The sequence below is a fragment of the Pongo abelii genome, chromosome 8, assembly GCF_028885655.2.
Source record: "Pongo abelii isolate AG06213 chromosome 8, NHGRI_mPonAbe1-v2.0_pri, whole genome shotgun sequence".
Classification (NCBI taxonomy): Eukaryota; Metazoa; Chordata; class Mammalia; order Primates; family Hominidae; genus Pongo; species Pongo abelii.
The window spans coordinates 3050002-3075549 of record NC_071993.2 but is presented as its reverse complement, the minus strand read 5'-3'; the positions used below and the strand labels follow the sequence as shown (position 1 = coordinate 3075549).

General features: G+C 43.5%; 2 long non-coding RNA genes across 2 annotated transcripts; one reads left to right on the top strand and one right to left on the bottom strand.

The window, feature by feature from the left end:
- Positions 1-470: 470 nt before the first annotated feature.
- On the bottom strand, positions 471-11621 carry LOC129048144 (uncharacterized). Its single transcript, XR_008510242.1, has 3 exons — positions 11576-11621; positions 11007-11197; positions 471-663 (listed from the first exon to the last, which is right to left on the bottom strand). It is a non-coding gene; the product is annotated as an uncharacterized LOC129048144 (long non-coding RNA).
- LOC129048143 (uncharacterized) lies at positions 1753-23993 on the top strand. Its single transcript, XR_008510240.2, has 3 exons — positions 1753-2078; positions 15506-15576; positions 15923-23993. It is a non-coding gene; the product is annotated as an uncharacterized LOC129048143 (long non-coding RNA).
- The last annotated feature ends 1555 nt before the right edge of the window (positions 23994-25548 follow it).

Here is a 25548-nt window from a genome sequence, read left to right as displayed (position 1 = left end):
GGAGGGCAGGAAGGTCGACTCACTCTGCAGCCTCCTGGTCCATCAGCGTTTTCTGTGGTGACAGCCTGATGGGGCCTGGCCCTCCCTCTCCTGCCTGGGGCCTCCAGCCCAGTCTCAGGGCTGGGCAAGGAATAAGCCCCATTTAGGGCATTTCCTCACTTGACCTTCTCCTGGGCTGAAACGCATTTGCTTTCCAAGTGCTCGTCAGGGAGCTGCACATAGAAGCCCTTGTTTTCTCCCCACTGCTGACTGATTCTGGTTCAGGGGTTTTCTCCCCACTGCTGACTGGTTCTGGGTTCGGGGGTTTTCTCCCCACTGCTGACTGGTTCTGGGTTCGGGGGTTTTCTCCCCACTGCTGACTGATTCTGGGTTGGGGGGCGCCCCCCGTTCCCCGGGCTTCTTGGCCACTGCATCTTTGGCTTTCGCTCCAAGATTCTGACCTCAGTTAAGGATTCAGAAACTTTCTTTTTACACTTTATTCTCAGATTGTTTTTTTAAAAGTCAGGCCAAAAAAAAAAAAAAAAAAAAAAGACACACAAAGTGGGGTGAGTCAAGCGTGAGTGTAAAGTTCCGAGGATGAAGCTGAACACGCGTGAGCCTCTGTCAGGGTGGTGTCTATGCTCAGGAGCCATGTTCATCCCGGAGCTTCCCAGGACCCAGACCCTAAAAAAAAAGAAATAAAAAAAAAAAAAAGGTGGATAACAGAAAGTAAATGCTAAGATTCTCCATAAGGTCCTATTTTTTTTTTTTTTTTTTTTGGTGAATGGGCTTTTCCCTTAATTTCTAGGCATTTGGCATTATGGAAATAGAACAGCAGCATCTTCTACCTGCAGGGTTGAGCTTTTTTGGGTGGACAGAATAAACCAGGGACCAGTATACAGATCAGAGGGTGGGTTGGCAGGGAGGTGGGCACAGAGGACGTGGGATGATACTAAGGGGCGTTTCTACCATGATGTGTGTGGGATGCGGGGAGGGGAGAGAGGAGCAGGCAGAGAGACAGAGAGAGAGGGGGAGAGTGGGAGAGGGAGAGAGAGAGAGGAAGGGGGAGATAGAGAGGGAGAAAGGGAGGGAGGGAGAGACAGAGAGAGAGGGAGAGAGAGAGAAAGGGATGGATAGAGGGAGGGAGGGAAGGACAGAGAGAGGGAGAAAGAGAGTGAGAGAGAGGACCAATTCACCACTTTTGTCCAAAGAACCAGGCCAACTGTCTGGAGCCCAAGCGTACCTTCTCTAAAGGGTTTTGGAGCATATTGTTTTTGATTCCCTTATTCCTGCAGCTCTTCTAGAATATAACCATCTCCTGACTGTTCTATTATTTTTAAAAAAATACACTCCTATGATTAGAGCTTGTTTTTCTATCTTGTAAGCTATATCCTGGCAACATTCCAGGAATGACTCTAATTTTATTAGCAGTGGGTCCTCAAATTTCTTCCTACAAAATAGACTTTTGGAACCCTTCCCTGGAGATGGCTAATTTCAGATCATGTTTATGAATTCCTGAGATTCTCATTCAGAGTTAATGATTTTCCCCCGACTTCTGCTCGTTGCTTCATGAGGATTTGTCTTAATTCTCTGTGGGTCGAGGGAGCCATCTTCTCTGGAACCTGCAGCCTTGTTTACAGGGGCTGGTGGGTGTGTGTGTGTGAGTATGTGTGTGTGAGTGTGTGTACGTGCATATATTCACATACACACACACACTCACTTAGGAGGTTAAGTAAACTTCATTAGTATTCCTGTCTTTCAAAACGCAGTGGGAAGGTGAAGCCCTGGGCAACGTGCTGGCCTCCCGGTTCAGTGACTCCAGGCTCCCAGTCCCGGAGACAGGCCCCGCCTCATGGATTTACCCCTAGCATCTCTCTGCCTCCAAGGACGCTGGCCAACTCTGTGGTGGGAGCAGCCTAGAAGTCCCTGGGATCTGGGAACTTTTATCGTTCTGAGGAACAAGAAAAAAACCAGAGACACCTGGAAAAGCTTTACAGAAGGAGTGACCACGTCACCTGGTAGCATGTACATGTCTGCAGGGCCCAGCTGAGTTCTGGGGGATGGAAGGTGGCTCCAGGAAATGGTGACATGAGGAACAGGTAGGGGCTGGGAACGTGGGGCCTCCTCTGGGAAGACCATCGAGAAAGCAGGACGTGAGTGGGGAGGGGCAGCATTGTGTGAGGGAGCTGGGCAGTGCCGGGCAGTGACCAAGAAGGGTGTGGGGGAGCTGGATGAGTGGGGGCAGCCAGAGCAGAGAACAAATGTAGACAGCAGTGAGAGAGCAGGTGGGAGGAGCAGGTGGAGGAAGCAGGTGAGAGAGCAGGTGAGGGGAATGAGTGTAAACAGCAGGTGGGGGGAACAGGTGTAGACAGCAGGTGATAGAGCAGGTGGGGGGAGCAGGTGAGAGAGCACGTGGGGGGAATGAGTGTAAACAGCAGGTGGGGGGAACAGGTGTAGACAGCAGGTGAGAGAGCAGGTGGGGGGAACAGGTGGAGGAAGCAGGTGAGAGAGCAGGTGGGGGGAGCAGGTGGAGGAAGCAGGTGAGAGAGCAGGTGGGGGGAGCAGATGAGAGAGCAAGTGGGGCAGCAGGTGAGAGAGCAGATGGGGGGAGCAGGTGGAGGAAGCAGGTGAGAGAGCAGGTGGGGGGAGCAGGTGAGAGAGCAGGTGGGGGGAGCAGGTGGGGGGAGCAGGTGAGAGAGCAGGTGGGGAGAGCAGGTGGGGGGAGCAGGTGAGAGAGCAGGTGGGGGGAGCAGGTGAGAGAGCAGGTGGGGGGAGCAGGTGGGGGGAGCAGGTGAGAGAGCAGGTGGGGGGAGCAGGTGAGAGAGCAGGTGGGGGGAGCAGGTGAAGGAACAGGCTGACAGCTGGGCAGGTGCCTCTTCATCAGGACTCTGTGAGTTTCTACTGTGGACTTTGCGGTGAGGTCAGTGGGAACCACGGAGGGTGTGAGAGAGAGTGTGTGTCCTGAGGCTGGGAAGCTGGGGTTTCTCCACTGAGGCAGGCATTGCTGTGAAGGTCAGGCCAGATCTCCCTGCCCCTGGGAGCCCCGGGGAGGCCAGGACAGACCCGCTATCTCTGTGTGGAACTAGAGCTTGGGGCCCGATGTCAGTGCAAGGCCACGCCTCCACCTCCAGACCTTGAGGCTCACTTCACTCCTCTCAGGGAGCAGAGAGGTCAGGTGCTCCCTGGGTGGAGGCCTGGGACTTTTCACCACAGGACAAGCCCGCAGGGGCTGATGGCTGGCAGGAGAGGCCGGCCCTGCCTCCTGCTCCAGGGCTGCCCTCCCCCGCCCCGGGTCAGCTGCTTAGTCATCCCCATACTGGACTTCCTTGTATGGCCAGAAGAGGAGCCGGAGGGTGGCGCAGGGCTGACTGACCCCCGGGACCCCTCCAGCGTCTGGGGCTCAGCCGGACAGATTCCAATTCCTGGAGGAGAAAGGAGAGCACTTAAAATAGCCTCAGGCAGCTTGCTTCCTAGAGAGGAGAGCCGGGTGGGCTGGGGACCAAGTGTCCGGGAATGACAAGTACCCCGAGTTAGTCAGTGAGCTGTGTGAGCCTCTTGGTAGGCAGTGACCAGCATTTTTTTTGTTTAATGCAATGAAATAGAACAAAAAATACCTGAATGCACCACAGTTAGTAAGAGTAACAACCGCTTTGTGAAACTGATTTCATCCCGCGTGTGGGTCAAATTAGATTCATTTCTTTGCGTGATTCATGGTTTTAAAAAAATAGTTTGAGTGAATCATATTTAAAAGAAGGTATTAAAATATTTTGAAAGTTTCTTACTGATTGGGGAAATGATCCATCTGTTTTCTCTCTGTCTCTCTAGCTCTTTCTCTCCCCGTCCCTCCCTCCCACCTTTCTTTGTTGTGAGGAGGACGCCTTCTTGTTACTTCGTTACTTCTTTAGACTGGGACCAGATCCCAAATGGTCCATTTGTAAGACAAACAGCAGGGTGGACGTGGCACTGTGCTCGTAAGGGAAATGCCAGATTCATCCACGAGGCATTTCGAATAGACTTTACCCCACCACGATGCCAGCCTTTTTGAGGATGGTGGCTGTGTTTCTTTGCACGATGTTCAGTAGGGGGCCCCATCACCCCTATATCCTGCCTCAAACATGGGGCATCTTCAATCAGTGTTAGCTGAACTACTTGTCCTTTCCATGTTTATTGTATTGGAACAAATGGGGCTCTAGACACCTTTCTTTTGCTGCTTTCCGTAGCTAGCTAGACAAATGTGGAATTTAGAAAATATATACATATAAAGGCCGGGCGCGGTGGCTCACACCTGTTATCCTAGCCGTTTGGGAGGCCAAGGTGGGCAGATCACCTGAGGTCAGGAGTTTGAGACCAGCCTGGCCAACATGGCGCAACCCCGTCTCTACTAAAAATACAAAAATTACCCAGGCATGATGGCAGGTACTTATAATCCCAGCTACTTTGGAGGATGAGGGAGAAGAATTCCTTGAACTTGGGAGGTGGAGGTTGCAGTGAGCTGAGATCACACCACTGCACTGTAGCCTGGGCGATAGAGTGAGACTCCATCTCAAAAAAAAAAAAAAATTATATATATATAGAAAAAATTCTTTTTTTAAAAAATATGTTTTGAGACAGAATCTCACTCTGTTGCCCAGGCTGGAGTGCAGTGGCATAATTATAGCTCACTGCATCCTCGATCTCCTGCGTTCATGAGATCCTCCATCCTCAGCCTCCTGGGTAGCTAAGACTGCAGGTGTGTGCCACCATACCTAGCTAATTGTTTTTTATTTTTAGTAGAGATGTGTGCCACCATACCTAGCTAATTATTTTTTATTTTTAGTAGAGACGAGCTCTCACTATGTTGCTCAAGCTGGTCTTGAACTTCTGAGCTCAAATGATCCTCCTGCCTCAGCCTCCCAAAGTGCTGGGATCACAGACATGAGCCACCACGTCTGGCTTGAAAAGCAATTTCAAATAAATGAGTTTTATATACCTGTTACCATGACTCTAACATTGAGAAAAACAGAAATCCTGGCCTAGCTGACTTGGGACTTCTTTAGCTTTTGGAGAGTCTGGTAAGCTCCCTGCTCAGCTTCTGTGGAAGCCTCAGCTGCCCTCATGCTCACGGGGACCCCGGAGTCTCCACCCAGCCCAGCTTCTGTGGAAGGCTCAGCCGCTCTCATGCTCACGGGGTCCCGTGTCTCACTGCAATCCAAAAGGCTGGGACTGTGCATGCATGGGACACAATGCTAGGAGGCTTGGGGTTCAGCTCAGGATACTAACTTCAACCCCTGGGAATTCGTGTCTGTCTCTCTTCCTCACCTTCTAAGCCTGCCTGCTGCTCAGAGCCCGGCCTGCTATCTGCGTTGGGCATTCTGAATGGGGCATGAGACAGGCAGGAATGAAGGCTCCCCAAGAAATGCTGAATCACAAACTTCATTTAAACAGGACTTGTTGGGTGATTCTTATGCATAGTAAAATTTGAGAAACACTTTAATCGCTTCTGTATTATCGATTACAAAGTAACCTAAGCTTTTTTAAAAGACCCTAATCTTTACATAACTGTACTCGCTGACAGCCTGTGATGCCTTTCTCCCCTTCTTTCTCTTCTTTCTCGTGCTCTATGCTCCTGCTCCTCACCACAGGATGGCCCCAGAACCCCACAAAACCTGTAAAGGAGTCCAGAGGCCTAAGTTGCTTCTCTCAAAGGTCCTACTGATTTCCTGATTAAAAGATTAAAAGAGCCGGGCGCAGTGGCTCATGCCTGTACTCCCAGCAGTTTGCGAGGCCGAGGCAGGCAGATCACCTGAGGTCAGGAGTTCGAGACCAGCTTGGAAAACATGGTGAAATCCCGTCTCTACTAAAAATACAAAAATTAGCTGGGCTTGGTGATGTGTGCCTGTAATCCCAGCTACTCCAGAGGCTGAGGCAGGAGAATCACTTGAACCCAGGAGGCAGAGGTTGTAGTGAGGCGAGGTGGCGCCATCACACTCCAGCCTGGGGACAAGAGCGAGACTTTGTCTCACACACACACACACACACACACACACAAATATTAAAAGTGAATCATTCCCACGAAGAATAGATTTGGATATTTTCTCAGAAATTTTCTCTTCCAAACCTGTAGCTGTTTACAGGTCCCCATTACATAAGGCGGCTTTTGATCACTTTCAGTGCAATGTACTTTCTGATATGCGATATGGATTTAAAATAAGTCTCAACCAACTTATTATAAGAATGCATTCTCCTTTAGGACATGGACATTTGAGGAACCACCTCTGAGCTCAGTATTTTAGCGTGAATCTACCTTCAAATCTAAAAAGATTATTGTATATTTTTGAGCCCAAAATAGGACGAAAAGTGTTTGATTTCTTGCCATTGTTTTAGTATTCTTTTTGTCCTGGCTTAGAGCTTTATTGTGGCATAACTGGTGCACAGTAAACTGCACATATTTAAAACCTACACTGTGAGGAGTTCTGACTTATCTCCACACCAGCGAGACTTAGACCACAGACAGAAAAACGAGGCTCCTATCACCCCAGAGTTCTCCTGCACTCACTCTCCGCGAGCCCCTCGCCAGGAAGAGCTGCTTCCTGTCATTAAAGATGTGTTTGCAACTTCTTGAATTGTGCAACGTGGAATCATACAGTGCCTGCTGTTCTGCCGCCAGCTCTTCTTGCTCAGTGTGATGTGTTTGAGATTCAGCAACGCACGGCACATCGGCAGCTGCTGCCTTTTCATTGCCGAGCCATCCTCCATTGCACCGATACATCCTGATTGGTTTAGCCATTGACTTGCTGGTGGATATCTAGGTTGTTTCTAGGTGTTAGTTGTCACAAATAAAGCTACAATAAATATTAGTGTGCAAATATTTGTGTAGAAAGAGACTATCATTTCTCTTTTTTTCTTTTTTCTTTTCTTTTTTTTCTTTTTTTTGAGACAGGATCTTGCTCTGTTGCTCAGGCTAGAATGCAGTGGTACAATTATGGCTCACTGCAGCCTTGCAGTCCTCCCAGGCTCAAGCAGTCCTCCTACCTCCACCTCCCTAGTAACTGGGACTACAGACACATGCCACCATGCCTGGCTAATTGTTTTTTCATTTTTTTCGTAGGGACAGGATCTCCCTCTGTTGCCCAGGCTGGTCTTGAACTCCTGGGCTCAAGCAGACCTCTTGCCTTGGTCTCCCAAAGCACTGGGATTACAGGCATGCACTGCTATGCCCAGGTGCTATCATTTCTTTTACAGAAATACCTAGGAGGGAAATGATGGGGTTATATGGAAGGTATATTTTTAATTTTTAAAGAAATGGTCAAACTGTTTTCCAAACTTATTGTACCATTTTACATTTCCACCAGCAGTATCTGAGAGTTCCAAGTGTTTTACATTCTCACCAACACTTGGTAGGATCATCTTTTGAGATGTGTGTGTGTGTAGTGGTATCTCACTCTCGCTTTCAATTGTGTCTCCCTAATTACTCTGATACTCAGCACCTTTCCATGTGCTTATTTCCATCTGTGTGTCATCTTTAGAGAAGTGTCTGTCCAAATCATTGGCCCATTTTTTACTTGGAATGTTTGCTTTCTTATGATTGAAAGTAAGGCTAGTTTGTAAACTGTAGATAAGATTCCTTTGTCAGATGTATGTTTTGCAAATAATTTCTCACCGTCTTTAGACTGAAGACTTAAAGCACTTTTGAATTTTGATGAAATTTAATTTAACATAAAAAATTTATGATGGTGTTTTGGGCGTCATATTTAAGAAGTTTTTGCCTAACCCAATTCCATAGTTAATTTTTGTATATAGTGTGAGTTAAGGGTTAGTTTCTCTCTATCTTCCTTCCTTCCTTCCTCCCTCCCTCCCTTTCTTTCTTCCTCCCTTTCTTCTTTTCTTTTTTCCCTTCCTCCTTCCCTTTTCTTTTTTTTTTTTTTTTTGATGGAATCTCACTTTGTTGCCCAGGCTGGGGTGCAGTGGCGCAATCTCGGCTCATTGCAACCTCCGCCTCCCAGGTTCACGCCATTCTCCTGCCTCAGCCTCCCGAGTAGCTGGGACTGCAGGCACCCGCCACCATGCACGGCTAATTTTTTGTATTTTTAGTAGAGACGGGGTTTCACCGTGTTAGCCAGATGGTCTCGATCTCCTGATCTCGTGATCCACCCACCTCGGCCTCCCAAAGTGCTGGGATTACAGTCGTGAGCCACCATGCCTGGCCCTTTCTCTTTCTTTCTTTCTTTCTTTCTTTCTTTCTTTCTTTCTTTCTTTCTTTCTTTCTTTCTTTCTTTCTTTCTTTCTTTCTGTCTCTCTCTTTCTCTCTCTCTCTCTCTCTCTCTTTCTTTCTACATGCAATGCACGTGCTGCCAGGTTCTAGAACCATTTGTTGAAATGACTATCCTTTTTCTATCAAATGCCTTTACATCCGTGTTAAAAATTGACTGTTTTAAGTGTGAGTCTATTTTTGTACTGTCTACCATTGATCAATGTGTCTATCCTTTCTCCAATACCACATCCCCTTGGCTATTTTAGTGTTTGTAATACATCTTGACATAAGTTCTCCTATCTTGTTCCTCTTTCTTTTTGACTGGATCATATTCTTTTCAAACCTATGACAATAATAGCTTTCTAAGGAAATCTGGCCGCAGTTTCAATTTATTTTGCATTTCTTTTCTTTTCTTTTTTCTTTCTTTTTTTTTTTTTTGAGACAAAGTTTCGCTCTTTTTGCCCAGGCTGGAGTGCAATGACATGATCTTAGCCCACTACAACCTCCGCCTCCTGAGTTCAAGCGATTCTCCTGCCTCAGCCTCCTGAGTAGCTGGTAGTACAGGCATGTGCCACCACGCCTCACTAATTTTGTATTTTTAGTAGAGACAGGGTTTCTCCAGGTTGGTCAGGCTGGTCTCGAACTCCCGACCTCGGATGATCCACCCGCCTCAGCCTCCCAAAGTGCTGGGATTACAGGTGTGAGCCACCGCACGTAGCCCTACTTGGCATTACTTTTCATTTGTCTTTCTTCATTTATGGGTTATTCCAGTAAAACTGCTTTTAATTGAATCTTAAATTCTATCTACTTTGACACACCACTATTTTATGTATCAGTCAGAAAGAAAGAAGTCTCTGATTGTAAGTTGCATCCTGAGATGGAGATGTTAAAATGTTAAGCATGTATTTTGTATTAATATAAAATGGCCAATGTTAGAAAATTATCATGAAAAGGAACAATTCATCCTGGTTTCTCCATCCTCAGAGAATTGGAGAATTTCTTTGACTTCATGAATAAGCAGAATATCTTTTAGCTAACTTGAATTTGTTTCCACCACTCTATAAAGTCTAGTAAATATATCTTTACATTTAGGCAGCTGTATTAGTCCATTTTCACACTGCTGATAAAGACACACCTTTATCAGGCTGGGTAACATAAAGAAGAAGAGGTTTAATGGACTCACAGTTCCAGTGGCTGGGGAGGCCCCTCAATCATAGCGGAAGGTTAAAGTCACATCTTAAATGGTGGCAGAGAAGAGAGAATGAGAGCCAAATGAAAGGGGAAACCCCTTATCAAACCGTCAGATCTTGTGAGACGTATTCACTACCACGAGAATATCATGGGGGAAACTGCCCCCCATGATTCAATTATCTCCCACTGGTTCCTCCCACAACACATGGAAATTATGAGAGCTACAATTCAAGATGAGATTTGGGTGAGGACACAGCCAAACCATATCAGCAGCCAAATACACAGATGATTTCTGGTGCCATCTTTCACATTTTATTTGTGTTTGTTTTTTTGGTTTTTAGAAGCATCTCGATTTCCTTCCACAGTAACCAATTTGTTGAGTTTGCTATGTGTAAAATGACTGGCACAGAGGCACACACATTGTAACTGCTCTTCTCCTTAGGGGTTCATGTCTTGTAGCCCTACTGGCTTTGACTTTGGGCTGGTCCATCAACCTTTACCGGGACTCCTTTTTCGCTAGGTTAATCTGCTTTTCACCTGAGAAACATATCAGGTTTATAGTTAAAAAGACATGGGTAATTTTGTGAGGATTATAGGATTATGTTTTTGTCATATGAACAGAGCTGAAGTGTGTGGAGGCACACTCTGGGTGCAAGGCATGGTCTGCAGGATTTATGTGTGTGATCTCATTTAAGCCTCATAAGGGTCTTAAAAGGTTGGAGTTCCTGGCCCACGTGCTGAGGCTCAGGGAGGTGAGTGCCTTTCAAGTGGTCACATGGTGGTGCTGGAGGGGACAGGATGGAAGACTGCATGCTTTCTGGTTCCAGAGCCAGGTCCTCACGCCCCTCCATCCCCCAGGCAGGTTCATCGTGGACTCTGGACACAAATTATGAATCTAAGTTGGCAATTCTAGAAGAGTCATTCTGCAGCATCTCAATTCTGATAAATGAAGCTTTTATAATAAACCACAATTTCAGGCTTATCTCTATTTAAACTGAGGGTATTTGGCTGCCAATCTTTTATTCATAATCTACCTTTACTTTTTATTTTATTTTATTTTATTTTTTTTTGAGATGGAGTCTCACTCTGTCACCCAGGATGGAGTGCAGTGGCACAATCTTGGCTCACTGCAACCTCTGCCTCCCAGGTTCAGGCGATTCTCCTGCCTCAGCCTCCTGAGTAGCTGGGATTACAGGTGTGCGCCACTGTGCCTGACTAATTTTTTTTTTTTTTTTTTTTTTTTTTTGTAGAGATGAGGTTTCACCATGTTGGTCAGGCTGGTCTCAAACTCCTGACCTCGTGATCTGCCTACCTTGGCCTCCCAAAGTGCTGGGAATACAGGCATGAGCCACAGTGCCTGGCCCCTTCTTTTATTCTTATGGAATGGTTAAGAAAAATATGTATTTTTAATTTATCAATATTTGGTACTTGTGGCTACTGTTATCAGCCTCATTTCTGAAGCCAGGTGGATATTCCAGAGCAGGAAATATCCTAGCCTGTCACATCATTAGGGACACTTCCATTCTCCTGAACTGCTGTTTTTCCATGTTTTCCTCCTCCTGTATTTCCCTAGCCATGAGCTAGCATATTGTTCACGTATATTTACCATTCACTGAAGTCCATTTTCTCCTCCTTTCTTGAAGACTTGTTATCCAATACTCCAAAGGGATATGACCACCATAGATGCCAGGTCATGTGCTCGTCCTTCTTGTATTAAATGCACCTTCTTATTGTGATGCTTTGACATCTTGGGTTCTGTGGACTCTGGAGGAACACCCCTTCCAGGGTTACTCATTCCTGGAGAGCAAACAACTCACCTTTCAGATGCAAACCAACCAGTCCAGAGGCAATACCCCCAACCATCTCTTTCACTGGGCCCTTATGCTCCAGGGCTGCCATCCACCTGCCCTGCACCCCAGCGCCAGGTGCCAGACAACTAGGGATAGCTACTGTGTCCAGAGCCTCTGAACTGATTCAAATCAGCCAGCCCCAAGCCTGTCACCAAACCTGTTACTCTGCCTCTCTGTTCCTTCCCAGGGAAACCACAAGGGAGGCTCTGGCCCATGTTTCCCCCCAACTCCTTCTGCCTCCTGACCCACCCTGGTGCCTGCCCAGGTACCCCCATGCCAGGCTAGGTGTACACCCTCCTCTTGGACACTGAAAGTAACAAACTACCTTTTAAATGATGGTTGTCTCCTGACATATTAGCTTCACCATGTCTAAATAAGAATAAAACGTTCATTATGACATTTCTCCAACATGTATTCCTTTCTTTAGTAGGGAAATATGTGCAAACCAAACTAGAAGCATACATGTCACACATTCTGTATGCTGTGGAAACATGGGTACCCTATGAACTATCAAATTCAAACAGAAACATTTAAGGCTAGAGACTGTGTGCCTCTGTATCTTACGCATCGAAATATTTGCTTTGGGAACAAAATGGGTCCTTCTTGCTTAAGGGTTTATAAGATAATATATTCACACAAAATATTTTCCTTTAGCAGGAAGTACCTTACACAGCCACGGCTTCATTATAATGAATGCTCAGTATGAGTAATTTGTAGACGCAAAACAATGTTTTCCTTCAGAATCTTACATTTCAAATTTGCTGAAAAATCTCTCTGAAGTGGACCATTTCCCTGCACAGATGGTGTTGCGCTATTAAAAAACAAGTAGCTATCCATCATGGTGTAGGTTGAAACTCTCTTTTATGATGCTAAGGCAATAATGTCACATAAAATCCTCCACTGAATGCTTCCCATTATACATCTGGTCAGCCAATATGTAAAGGTAATCATGGAGTCTTAGACGTTTTCTCATAATGTTTAACCCGTGTGACATTGAGCTTGAAATGATTAAATGTTCCTGGTAGTACTGGTGTGAGTGTGTATGTGTGTGTGTATATGAGTGTATATGTGTGTGTGAAAGAGAGAGACAGAGAGAGGAGTCTAATGTTATCACAGAAGGCACATCATGGTGCTACTCAAAAAAGGATTCATTTTCAGTTCCTCTTCTAACTAGAAAGTGATTTCCTGGTAAAAGTGAGCCTAAAACACCACCCTCATTGCTATGGTAGAGAGATGAAAACAAACCGCCTACGGGGAACACAGGACAAGTATGCCTGGGTTAGAGAAGCATAATTCCAAAACCACTCAGGGCCTGCAGGGGAGTCACGCAGCTCAGCATTCATCCTTGGATATGCAGACCATACCTTGAATAAGTTTATAAGCAACAATTAAATGTTGAAATAAAGATCTTGAAAGGAGAAGCAGATATTTCAGGGTGGAGGAGGTCTGAGAATTGAGTGGGGCTTAGACAAAAATGTCATCAGCAGAGAGCGTTCCTGGCTGATCCGAAGAGAAAGGTTCTCACTGATCTTTTACTGAGAGAAACAGAGTGAATGGGATCAGAATCTACTTAATATCTTTATAGCTCATAGTCTATTGCGTACTAGGAAACAATTGTTCCGTTATAGTTGTTGTTTTCATGAAGCTTGACTTAAATGAATTGCTTTGAAAATACTGGGTTGACATTACCTAGCAGTGAAGGATGTGGTGTCAAGGAATATAAAACATCAGGTTAAAAACTACCTTAAGAAATTGGTCTTCAAGATTCCTGACTGAGGGTGTTGTGGTACATGAGGTGATATGGTTTGGCTCTGTGTCCCCACCCAAATCTCACCTGGAATTGCAATAATCCCCATGTGTCATGGGAGGGACCTGGTGGGAGGTAATTGAAAAATTGGGGCAGGTTCTTTCCCGTGCTGTTCTCATGACAGTAAGTCTCACGAGATCTGATGGTTTTATAAAGGGGACGTCCCCCACACATGCTCTCTTGCCTGCCGCCACATAAGACATGACTTTGCTCCTCATTCACCTTCCACCATGATTCTGAGGCCTCCCCAGCCACGTGGAACTGTGAGTCCATTAAACCTCTTTGCTTTATACGTTACCCAGTCTTGGGTCTGTCTTTGTTAGCAGTGTGAGAGCAGACGAATACATAAGGATACTCCTTTATTTTTCATAACCATCATTACTCAGTCCTAAGTGTTTCTCTTCATCGAATGAAGACAACGTTTGCTTTGGAGAGGGAATGAATTAATGACAACTCCGAGCTCTTTGAATGAGCTCCATAAGATGGTGCTGAATCCTGATGAATATCTTTTGGTGCTGGGAGTTCTCTCTGGATATGAAGTCCTTATGTTTATGGATAAATTAGGCCCATAAATACTGAGGTGGAAGGAAAGGAAAAGTCCTCTACAGATGTGTAAATGAATGACTTGACTCAAACTTTTTTTTTTTTAAAAAAAAGATGTTCCAAGACATAAGAGTAATCAGTGTTACTGCTAAAGGAGGGGGCAGGCTTCAAAGTTATTGTGAAGGACACTGGAATGTTGCTGTTTATTAATTTTGGGTTGTTTTACTTTTGTAGAAGGGGAAGTTGAGATTGTTGGCATGCAAAGCACATGTCGTCAGCTTTAGCTATTTTAATCGCAGTGAGAAATGGAATTAACTGCTGAACAAAAACCACTGGAGAATAATCAGGGTCACTATTTTTCCTGAATCATGGATTTCCTAATCTTTAGAAGACTGGGGTGTTTTGATTCATTTGACTCCTTCAGTTTCCTCAAATTTTCTTATGAAAACTATTTAAAATAATATAGCAATAAAGAGGAACTTCCAACAATACCTCTTCCCTGCATCTCAGCGTCTACTTTGTTGAACAAGAATACCATGAATGTCTGACCTTCAGATCATTGAAACTTTTTTCTAAAAATCAGTCATGCTTGATCCAGAAGAGAATTTATATCTTTAAGTCTCCTTTCACAAGAGATCTGTGGGTGCCCTGAGGAACACAGGGCTTTATCTATTATAGAAGGTAAAAGAATGTCCACGAACAACCTTTGGTTCTCCCAAGTTGGTCACTTTTACTAATTACATTCAGTAAGTCCTGGGCAGATCCTAATACGACATATCTCAGAATCCTATTGGTCAGTCTGGGGATCTTCTCCTAAAGAAGCTTGGTACTGGCAAATACTAGGTCTCAGTAACATGATCCCAATGTGAGCATGGTGTCTTGTACTGACATTTCTATTTTACTGATTTCTTTTTTTTGTAAGTGTTGTGCTGTGTGCCAGGCACCACGCCAAGCCCTTTAGCATTTCTAATTTACGTAATCATCCTAATAACCTCATGAGGAAAGTGCCATAGTGTTCCCACTCGCTGGACAAGGACACTGAGAGAGATGCCATCTGCCGATTTCTCCAAGGTCCCAAGGCCAGGGGCTGGCAGGGCCGTGCCTCCCTGGGCTTGTGGGCCATGGCTGCATCACAGGCTCTGCTGTTATTCTTAAGGACCTCTTGATATGCAGTCAGTTTTGTATTTCCTTCTTTTTTTTTTTTTTTTGGTTTGCTTGTTTTTGAGATGGAGTCTCACTCTGTCACCCAGGCTGGAGTGTAGTGACATGATCTTGGCTCACTGCAACCTCCACCTCCTGGGTTCAAGCGATTCTCCTGTCTCAGCCTCCCGGGTAGCTGGAACCACAGGCACACACCACCACACCTGGCTAATTTTTGCATTTTTAATAGAGATGGGGTTTCAGCATGTTGGCCAGGCTGGTCTCGAACTCCTGACCTCAAGTGATGCGCCTGCCTCGGCCTCCCAGAGTGCCAGGATTACAGGTGTGAGCCACCTGCCTGGTCTGGTTTTATATTTCTAAATGTAATAGAACATAATTTCCGGATAAAGAGTTTGGGCTGTGGAGCCAGACTTGGGTTTGAATCGAGCTCAGCTGCTTATTAGCTGGGTGAAGTTCAGAAACATGGTCACTTTCCTTTGAGTCTTTGTCTTATCTGTGACATAAAAGTAAGTCAACTTGTAGGGATAACGACATAATTAGAAAAAAATACACCAAACACTATGGATGGCACCTGACCCTTAGTAGCACTTGGTGGGACCTATTTAATAACGATCGATTAAATATTAATAAGGCAAAAAGGGATAGAAAAAGTGTGGCTACAAACAAGAGATCTAGAAATCACCACCCCATCCACAAATAATTGGGTCAATAATTGAATGCTGTTTTGTTTTCCAATCCTACCAGCTTCGATACATATAGAACGCCATATCTCTATGCATCAGACACGTCTATCCTTTGGTTGAGCAAGACGCAGGGTGAGTGAGTGTTACCGCATTTACTTTTCCCCCCTAAAACATGTAATCGGTCTCTTGTTTTCTCAAATTGATCAGTTTCAGAATGGCTTCCAAGATATTAATGGAATAACAAACTATTTATTGGTGGCAGAAATATCGTATCCTCACCCTTCAATGGGCTCAAAGGAAAAAACCCCTGCTCCTTGAGTCTCCACGGGCTCAGCTCTTGATCACCAGCTTCTTGAACAACAGTCCCATCTGTGTAGCTGTCCTGATGTTGTATTTTATATTTTATTAAAATACACAGGTGATACGCACTCACAGGTGCATACATGTCCTATCCTGGTTTGTGATTTTTCTGTCCAAGGTGGTGGCTGTTGTACCCTTGACTTTCTGAAGTCACCAGCACACAGCCTCAGTGCCAGTGGTCATCAGCCGTGTTATCAGCTTTCAGGTATGAATTGCCATCTCTTTATTGCTTTCTTACTTGGCATGCTTTTTTTTCAATAGTTTTTGGGGTACAAGTGGTTTTGGTTACAATTCTTTAGTGGTGATTCCTGAGATTTTAGTGCACCTGTCACCCAAGCAGTATACACTGTACCCAATGTGTACTCTTTTATCCCTCAGCCCCCCACCTTCCCCCCGCCGAGTCCCCAAAGTCCATCATATCATTCTTATGTCTTTGCATCCTCATAGCTTTGCTCCCACTTATAAGGGAGAACACACAGTATTTGGTTTTCCATTCCTGAGTTACTTCACTTAGAATAATGGCCTCCAGCTCCATCCGAGTTGCTGGAAAAGACATTATTTTATTCCATTTAATGGCTGAGTAATATTCCACAGTGTGTATATACCACATTTTCTGCATCCACTCATTGGTCGATGGCCACTTAAGTTGGTTCCGTATCTTTGTTATTGTGAATTATGCTGCTGTAAACATGCACGTTCAAGTGTCTTTTTCATAGAATGACTTCTTTTCCTTTGGGTAGATACCCGGCAGTAGGATTGCTGGATACAATGGTAGTTCTACTCCTAGTTCTTTAAGAAATCTCCATACTGTTTTCCATAGTAGTTGTATTAATTTACATTCCCACCAGCATGTAAAGGTGTTCCTTTTTCACCATATCCATGGCCACATCTATTGTTTTTTGACATTTTAATCATGGCCATTCTTGCGGGAGTAACATGGTATCTCATTGTGGTTTTGATTTTCATTTTCCTGATGATTAGGGATGTTGAGCATTTTTAATGTGTTTATTGGCTGTATATCTTCTTTTGAGAAATGTCTATTCATGTCTTTTGCCCACTTTTTGATGGAATTATTTGTTTTTTTCTTATTTGTTTGAGTTCCTTGTAGATGCTGGATACTAGTCCTTTGTTGGATGCTTAGTTTGTGAATATTTTGTGGATTTATTCTGCTGATGATGTGTTTTGCTGTGCAGAAGCTTTTTAGTTTATTTAGGTTTCATTTGTTTACTTGCGTTTTTGTTATATTTGCTTTTGGGGTCTTAGTCATGAATTCTTTGCCTAAGCCAATGTCCAGAAGAGCTTTTATGATATTATCGTCTAGAATTTTTGTGGTGTCAGATCTTAGATTTAAGTCTTTGATAAACTTTGAGTTGATTTTTGTAGAATTGGAGAGATGGGGACCCAGTTTCATTCTTCTATGTGTTTGCTGTCACTTCTGATATGCATCCAGCAATTTGAATTGACACTGTACATTAACCAGTAAGGTAAGTGTTTCTGTTTCTATTTATTCTAAAACTTCACATTGATGGTTAAGAAGGGAAGCAATAGGTCACATGTCAAGCTAAGAAGCCCTTTTTTCATATTTTTAAATAATTAAATAGCATGATCTCTGTCGAAAACAATCACTTAGGTTTTAATTTATTTAAAATACTGATATGAATGTGCAATACCTCTTCACTGTTCTGTATTTGAACATAAAAGCAAAGCCTAGTAAACTTGACATGTTTGTCCTAATGGGAAACATGACATTATTTTAGGATCAACTATAACAATCTATAATTTAAATATTGTTAATGTAATATAATGGGCATGTACAGCCAACTAAAATCTGGCAGCAAGAAGGAAATCTCTCTCTCTCTCTCTCTCTGTACTCCTTTATTGCAATTGTTTTTAACATTTAAAAACCAGCTTGAAGGAGAGATTCTCAAACAGTTTAGGTTCTGGATACAAAACTCAGGATAAACATGACATCCCTAAGATAACTAGTTTGTCTTGAATGAACATCTCCAAAACTATTTCCGAGGCCTTCGCTTAACGTGATAACAGCAGTGGATCCCACCCTGACTAATGCAGGCACCCCTCACTCTGCATCATGCAGAGGATTGAACTAAAAGCAGTCAGTGTTTATTTTTTTAAATGAATTAAAGAAAACTTGGCCTATCATTTCTCGAAGCTGCTGGGTTATATGGGTAATGTGTTGATAATTTGCTCTACAATCAAAAGTAAATATTTTCTTCTAGAAGAAACAAAGCACAAATATGATTGCGTGTTTCAAATCTAAGAATAAAGCAGCTTAAGAGTTTTAAGAATGGTATTTAATTATTTGTGGCATTCTGTTGACATTTAAAAAAATAAATTCAAAGCAGTTGATGTTGGGGGCGGCTAAATGCAGACTGTGACAATTATTTTCAGTTTACATGGCCTTTTTGATATTGTATTTCTAACGAGTATTGACAGACATCTTTGCCTGCACATGTTTTAGAGGTGAATAAATATTTAGTTCAATCTGATCACTGCCAGTTTTCTGATTTTGAGCCTTTTAAAATAAGGATTTATTTATACTAAATCCAATATTGTCCTTGGGAAGCAATATTTTACGAGCAAATAGATTAATGAGCAGACTATGAGTTAGTACCTAGCTGAGTATGCTCGAGCCAGTTTGAAGACATTAGTCTCCAAACTATGGCAATCCCATTCGGTTTGCCGTTTAAATTAATACATTGTACCAATGGTGGGACTGAGGGTCTATCTCAACAGGGGCATGTTCAGGAGAATAAGGAGATGGCATGGATTAATGTTTCTTTTTTTTCTTTTTTTCCAAAATATACTTTCAAGATGAGCTCTGATTTTGCTCTGACAGCCTGGGGATGAGGAGCAAGATGACAAAATGCTGCAACTTCTGAGGAGGAAAAATAAATCTTACCTAGGAAAGCCTTAGCTTCCCTTAAATAAGGCAGAAGAATTGAGAGTGATCTGCAACACTGGTTGTGGTATGGTGGTCATTGCGTGGCATTAATTCTCATAGGTAGATGAGTTATTTTATTTGTTAAGTTAAATTTATTTGCATAATCTAGTCTAAATGAGCGAAAATGCTCAATGTGTCATTTTACTCTGAGCTATACCAGTTCTTTCTTTAACTGGACCTTTGAGTATTACATCTGCTCTCCTATTAAGTTGGTGCAAAAGTAATTGCAGTTTTGCAGTTACTTTTACACCAACCTAATATCTACTCTCCAATCGTAAGTGCCACTGCAGGGGTGTGCTGTGTGTATCCTCACTGGGATGAGTGAGACCCCGGAGCAGCATCTTACAAGGAAGCCTTTTAGGATCCTTACATGAAATCCTCCCCTTTTCCTTCTCCCTCTATTCTCTGCAGCCCCGGTCACCATCTGTTACACTACACATTTATTTCCTGATTGTCTCCTCTCACCCTTACAGCCTGCACTGTCCAGTAGGGCTGGGATGGTTGTTTTGTTTTGTATTTTTTCCACTGGTTTTTAATGAATACCTTGGACAGTGCCTGACACCTGGCATGAATTCTATATGTATTTTTGGAATGAAGTTCATGAATAACTCAGCATAAAAAGCAGGAGTGGAGACACTGGTTCCCTGCAAGGACTTGCAGAATAGTGAGTTTCTTGACTATTTTTGAATTTCACAGACCAGTAACATTTTCAACATTTTGGAGAATGACAGAAGCTCATAAATTTCAATTTGGCTAATAAGGATTTTAAAGCAAACAAACAAAGCTATTATCTGGTATTACCATAATTTCATAAAAGAGTTTTAAAATTGGTGCCAGGAAATGCCCGTATTTCTGGAATCGGGTGGTGTGCTTGGGTGTGTGTGAGGTGCATGCACGGTGTATCTGCTTAAGCAAAGGCAACATCTTACTTTTGAACACTGTAATTCCATTATTCTGGATGTTGCTCTGAGGGTGTTTGTAGATGAAATTTACATATAAATCCCTGCACTTTGAGTAAAGCAGGTCTCCTTTCCTAATGCGGGCAGGCCTCATCCAAGCAGTTGAGGGCCAGAAGAGAACAAAGGCTGGCCTCCTCTGAACTGCCAGGATTCTGTGGCAGATGGCACTTGGATTTGAACCACAGTCTCCTCTGGGTCTGTGGCTTGCCACCCACCCCGCAGGTTTTGGATCTGCTAAGCGTCCAGGATCTCCTGAGACAATTCCTTAGTATCTCTCTCTCCATCCCTCCCTCTCTGTAGGCATCTCGTTTGCCTGTTTCTCTGCAGAAGACTGACTAGTGCATTGGCCTGGGCAGTACTTAGCAGGTTGGGAGTGGGCAGGAATGGTGTGCATTTTGAGTGTGGCAGTGTGGGTGTGATGATACAGTTGAAGTGGAGGGGAACTTACAATCCAGCTGCCCGGGGTTCAAGTACCCACCTCCTGTTTATTAGCTGGGTGAACGTGGGTGGCTCACATAACCAGCCTGGAGGCAGGCTGCGTAAAATGGCACAGACCTGCCACATCAGTGGGAAAAGATGACTGAATAGAAACACCATTGTTAGGGTGATTGGGGAAAAGCCTGCCTGGTTTTGTTCTTGAGAAATCAGGAGAGATGACTGAAGTCATGATATCATTGTTATGTCATGATTATGTCACAAATGTGAGCATTTATGGTCCCAAACACTGCTTTCACAAATTTAGCCTTATATAGAAGGGCTTCATAGACTGAACGCTAAATTACCTCATTTGAACTTGCCTGAAGTTACATAACTCTTACCGGATAAAGGTAAGTTTCTTATTCATATCTAAGATATTTTTGATATTTTAAAAATAAAAACCTTTTATGACTGAGTGTGTTCGTCTGTTCTTGCATTGCTACAAGGAAATACCTAAGACCGAGTGATTCATAAAGAAAAGAAGTTTAATTGGCTCAGGGCTCTGCAGGCTGTACAGGTAGGATGGCACCAGCATCTGCTCAGCATCTGGGGAGGCTCAGGGAGCTTTCAGTCATGGCAGAAGGTGAAGTGGGAGTCGGCTTCTCACCTGGCGAGAGCAGGAACAAGAGAGGAAGAGTAGGGGAGGTCCCACACTCTTAAACAACCAGATCTCACATGAACTCAGAGTGAGAACTCACTTATTACTGTGAGGAGGGCACCAAGCCATTCATGAGGGATCTGCCCCCATGACCCAGACACCTCCTCCCAAGTTTCATCTCCAACATTAGGAATTGCATTTCAACATGAGACTTGGAGGGGACAAACATCCAACCCATATCAGTGAGTGCTTGAAATGTTACAATATATTCTTTTTTCTTTTCCTTTTTTTTTTTTTTTTGACAGGGTCTTGCTCTGTCACCCAGGCTGGAGTGTAGTGGTGTGAATATGGTTCACTGCAGCCCTGACCTCCTAGGCTTAAGCAATTCCCCCAACAAGTAGCTAAAACTACAGCCATGCATCACCATGCCCAGCTAATTTTTTTTTTGTAGAGATGGGATCTTTCTATGTTGTCCAGGCTGGTCTCAAGCTCCTGGCCTCAAGCAATTCTCCCTTCTCGGCCTCCCAAAGTCCTGGGATTATAAGCATGAGCCACCACACCCAGCCTTAGATTATTGATGTATGTTAAGAAATTAGTATTATTGACATAAAAAACCAAGCAACCTGATTAAAAATGAGTAAAGGATCTGAGTGGACATTTCTCCAAGGAAGATATACAAATGGCCAACAAGCACATGCTCAATAAGAAAACGCAAATCAAAATCACAGTAAGATACCACTCCGCACCTGTCAGGATGGCTACTATAAAAGCAAACAGAAACACACTCTAGGAAATACCAAGCATTGGAGCCCTTGTACGTTACCAGTAAGGATGTAAAATGGTGTGGCCACTATGGAAAACACTATGGTGGCCTCTCAAGAAATTAAACATAGTCCAACCACATGGTCCAGCAGTTCTTCTAGGCATATACTCAAAAAAAGGTAAAATCAGGGCCTCAAACAGGCATCTGTATATCCATGTTCGTATCAGCATTATTCACAGTAGCTAAAATGTAGAAACAACCGAAGTGTCTGTTGAAGGATGAATGGTTCCATGCAACATATACACAAGACGGAACATTACTCAGCATTGAAAAGAAGGAAACTCTGGGCCAGGCGCGGTGGCTCATGCCTGTAATCCCAGTACTTTGGAAGGCTGAGGTGGGTGGATCATGAGGTCAGGAGATCGAGACCATCCCGGCTAGCGCGGTGAAACCCTGTCTCTATTAAAAATACAAAAAAATTAGCCGGGCGTGGTGGCAGGCGACTGTAGTCTCAGCTACTCGGGAGGCTGAGGCAGGAGAATGGTGTGAACCTGGGAGGCGGAGCTTGCAGTGAGCCAAGATCACGCCACTGCACTCCAGCCTGGGCGACAGAGCAAGACTCCGTCTCAAAAAAAACAAAAAAGTAAAAAAAAAGGAAACTCTGACCATGCCATGCTATGGATGAACCCTGGGGGCGGTGTGCTAAATAAAATAAACCACACACAAAAATGCACTGTACGAGTCCACTTATATGAGGTATCCAGAGTAGCCAAAATCACAGAGACAGAAAGTAGAATGGTGGCTGCCAGGGGCCAGTGGGAGGAGGAATGGGGAGGGAGTTAGTCTTTAATGGGTAGAAATTTTTGCAAGATGAAAAGAGTTATGGAGATAGATGGTAGTGGCTACACAACAGAGTGAATGCACCTATTGCCATAGAAACAAACACTTAAATATGGTTAACATGGGAAATTTTATGTTATGTATATGTTGCCACTATAAAAAATAAATTAGTGTTGTTTCTTTCCATCTTAGCTTTCTTGTCCTGGTTTGGTAATTTTTTTTTTTTCCTAGGTTATGTCAACTTTATACTTTTGGTTCCTGAAAGCAAGTATCATTTTTACATAAATTGACTGCACAATACTACTTCCTAATTTAGTAGATAATCATCTCTGCTAATATTACAAATATTTATTTGGGACATTTTTCTGGAAGTTTCAAAATCACAGATTGAAGTTGGGTTCATAGCCACTGAAAGATAATTGGCTTGGTCAAAATTTGAGGAAGGAGAAGTTTAGCATGTTAGCACTCTAGGGAATTAAGGTTTGAACAGGGAATTTTAGGCTCTGCACGAACCCCAAATGTCCCTAAATGGTGAGATGCATGAGGGTTCTCTGATTTAATCTCATATGCCAAGTCATGGCCTCTGGTACTTCAAAATTAATATTTGGCAAATAAATAATTGACTGTCCTTACAAAGTCACTTCTAGGTGGATTAATCATGAAGACATATTCAATTTATTCTTCAAAAGATTGGCTGAACTCATGTGAAGCCGGGTTCTGTGCTACAAATTGGCATTACAAAGGCAATTAACGCACACTTGGACTCTAACTTAGTTTGACACATGGTGTAGACAGACTCAGGACAGAAACTCTTCCTCTTTTTCAGAGAGGAGCAGCAAAGATTCAGACAGGCTCTCTCGCAGAAGGCACAGGCACAGAAGGGCTAGAATCGTTCTGCAACTTGCATCGCTTTGGTCTCCTTTCTGGTGGCTTTAGCTAAAAGAGCTTTGTGTCCTTAGCTGTAAATCAGCTCCAGGAAGCTCTGAGTCTTGTTTAAAGAACAGCATTGTGAACCGTTGTTCTCTGAGAGTTATATGTAATTTAAAGTAAATTTACATGGAAGCTTAAATGTCACTGTTTGAATTAAGAGATAGGCACTTAAAATAAAGTCAAATTGAAATCATGGCTCAACAAATGGTTAAAATACAGTCACTGACAAGCCATTGTGTCCATTACTGTGAGCTCCAGTCCAAGTAGACAATGGAAGATTACCTCTTTTTGAAAACTTACATAAGGACACTTTTAACTCTGATGAGCTCATGAATTTCTTTGACATTCTAACCTGCTGGCATCCTTCTTCTAGCCTCAGAAGGGTTGCTCTGTCAGTGAGAATCCTCAACTGGGAGAAGAAAAAGTGCAGCTTCTCTGTCTTAAGAAGAAATAGCAGGCCAGGTGCAGTGGCTCATGCTTGTAATCCTGGCACTTTGGGAGGCCGAGGCGGGTGGATCACGAGGTCAGGAGATTAAGACCATCCTGGCTAACATGGTGAAACCCCAACTTTACTAAAAATACAAAAAATTAGCCGGGCGTGGTGGCTGGTGCCTATAGTCCCAGCTACTCGGGAGGCTGAGGCAGGAGAATGGTGTAAACCCGGGAGGCAGAGCTTGCAGTGAGCCAAGATCGCTCCACTGGACTCAAGCCTGGGCAACACAGCAAGACTCCATCTCAAAAAAAAAAAAAAAAAAGAAAAAAAGAAAAAGAAGAAATAGTAAATAAATGACATAAGTAAATGATGTTCAATCTACTGGATTTCAGGAGCTCTGTTGTCAAAAGCTCAGTTCCTGCCTCATGGAAATGATGAAGGTAGAACTTTCTCTTCTGTAGTCCTTTCAACTGTGGGTAATGAGATGTTTAGCATTTAGTGTGTTCCAGATGTGGATGATGCTACACAAAGGTGAAGAGTTCTGGGTCTGCTTTGATTGGATCAGGAGCACCTGCAGCAGGTGTTGTTGGCTGCATGTCTACAAGCCATCTCCCCGCAACTCCTTTCTTTCTATTGGTACCATTGTTTTGTGCCAATATGGGGAGGGAGACAATGCATTTAAAGATAATGAGTCTCCAGTCCCAGGGAGTGAGCTATGACTAGTCAATGACAGTTCTACTAATTTTGTTCCCCTTTGCCACTTTTTGTCTTTGAAAAGGGCAAACGACCTGATTCTGGCCAGTGGCCCTGAGGGAAGTCTAACAAGAAAGGCTTTCTCCATGAAAAAGAAGAAAATTTGGGAACTCTTGGCATCTTTTCCTGCCTTGGAGATCTTGCTTAAGGGTGTGATGTCTGGAGCTATGGCTGTTACTTTGTGACCATGAGGCAAAAGCCAAGACCATCTAAGAACATTGATAGCATTCAGCTGCTGTTTCAGCTGCCCACCTCGGCTCTGAGCATTTTGTTATATGAAACAATTATGTGCCTTTAGTGTTTAAGCCACATTAAGTCAGGCATTTTGTTACTTACAACACAACAAAAGTAAATGTTACCTACTTGGCATAGTATCTAAATGATTACCATTTAATAAATAAACAAATCTCAGGTTTAATTTGACCAGAAAAACCGAGAGCATAAGATTTGGAATAAGTAAAGAATAGCTTCAATACTGTTAGTGTGTTTACAGCACCCACACAGCTCTTTCCAAAGAGTAATGTGCCGTCAATTATCCAGATATGTTGTGTATAAGATGCAGAATAGGTGAGGATGTAAATTAGTTCAATCACTGTGGAAGACAGCGTGGCCATTCTTGAAAGACCTAGAATCAGAAATACCATCTGACCCAGCAATCCCATTACTGGGTATATACCCAAAGGAATGTAAGTCATTCTATTATAAAGATGCATGCACACATATGGTTATTGAAGCACTATTCACAATAGCAAAGACATGGAATCAACCCAAATGCCCATCAATGATAGACTGAATAAAGATAATGTGGTACATGCATATCATGGAATATTATGCAGCCATAAAAAGAAACAAGATCATGTTCTTTGCAGGGAAATGGATAAAACTGGAAGCCATTATCCTCAGCAAACTAATACAGGAACAGAAAACCAAACCGCATCTTCTCACTTATAAATGGGAGCTGAAAGTGAGAACACATGGACACAGGGAGGAGAACAACACACACTGGGGCCTGTCAGGAGGTAGGGT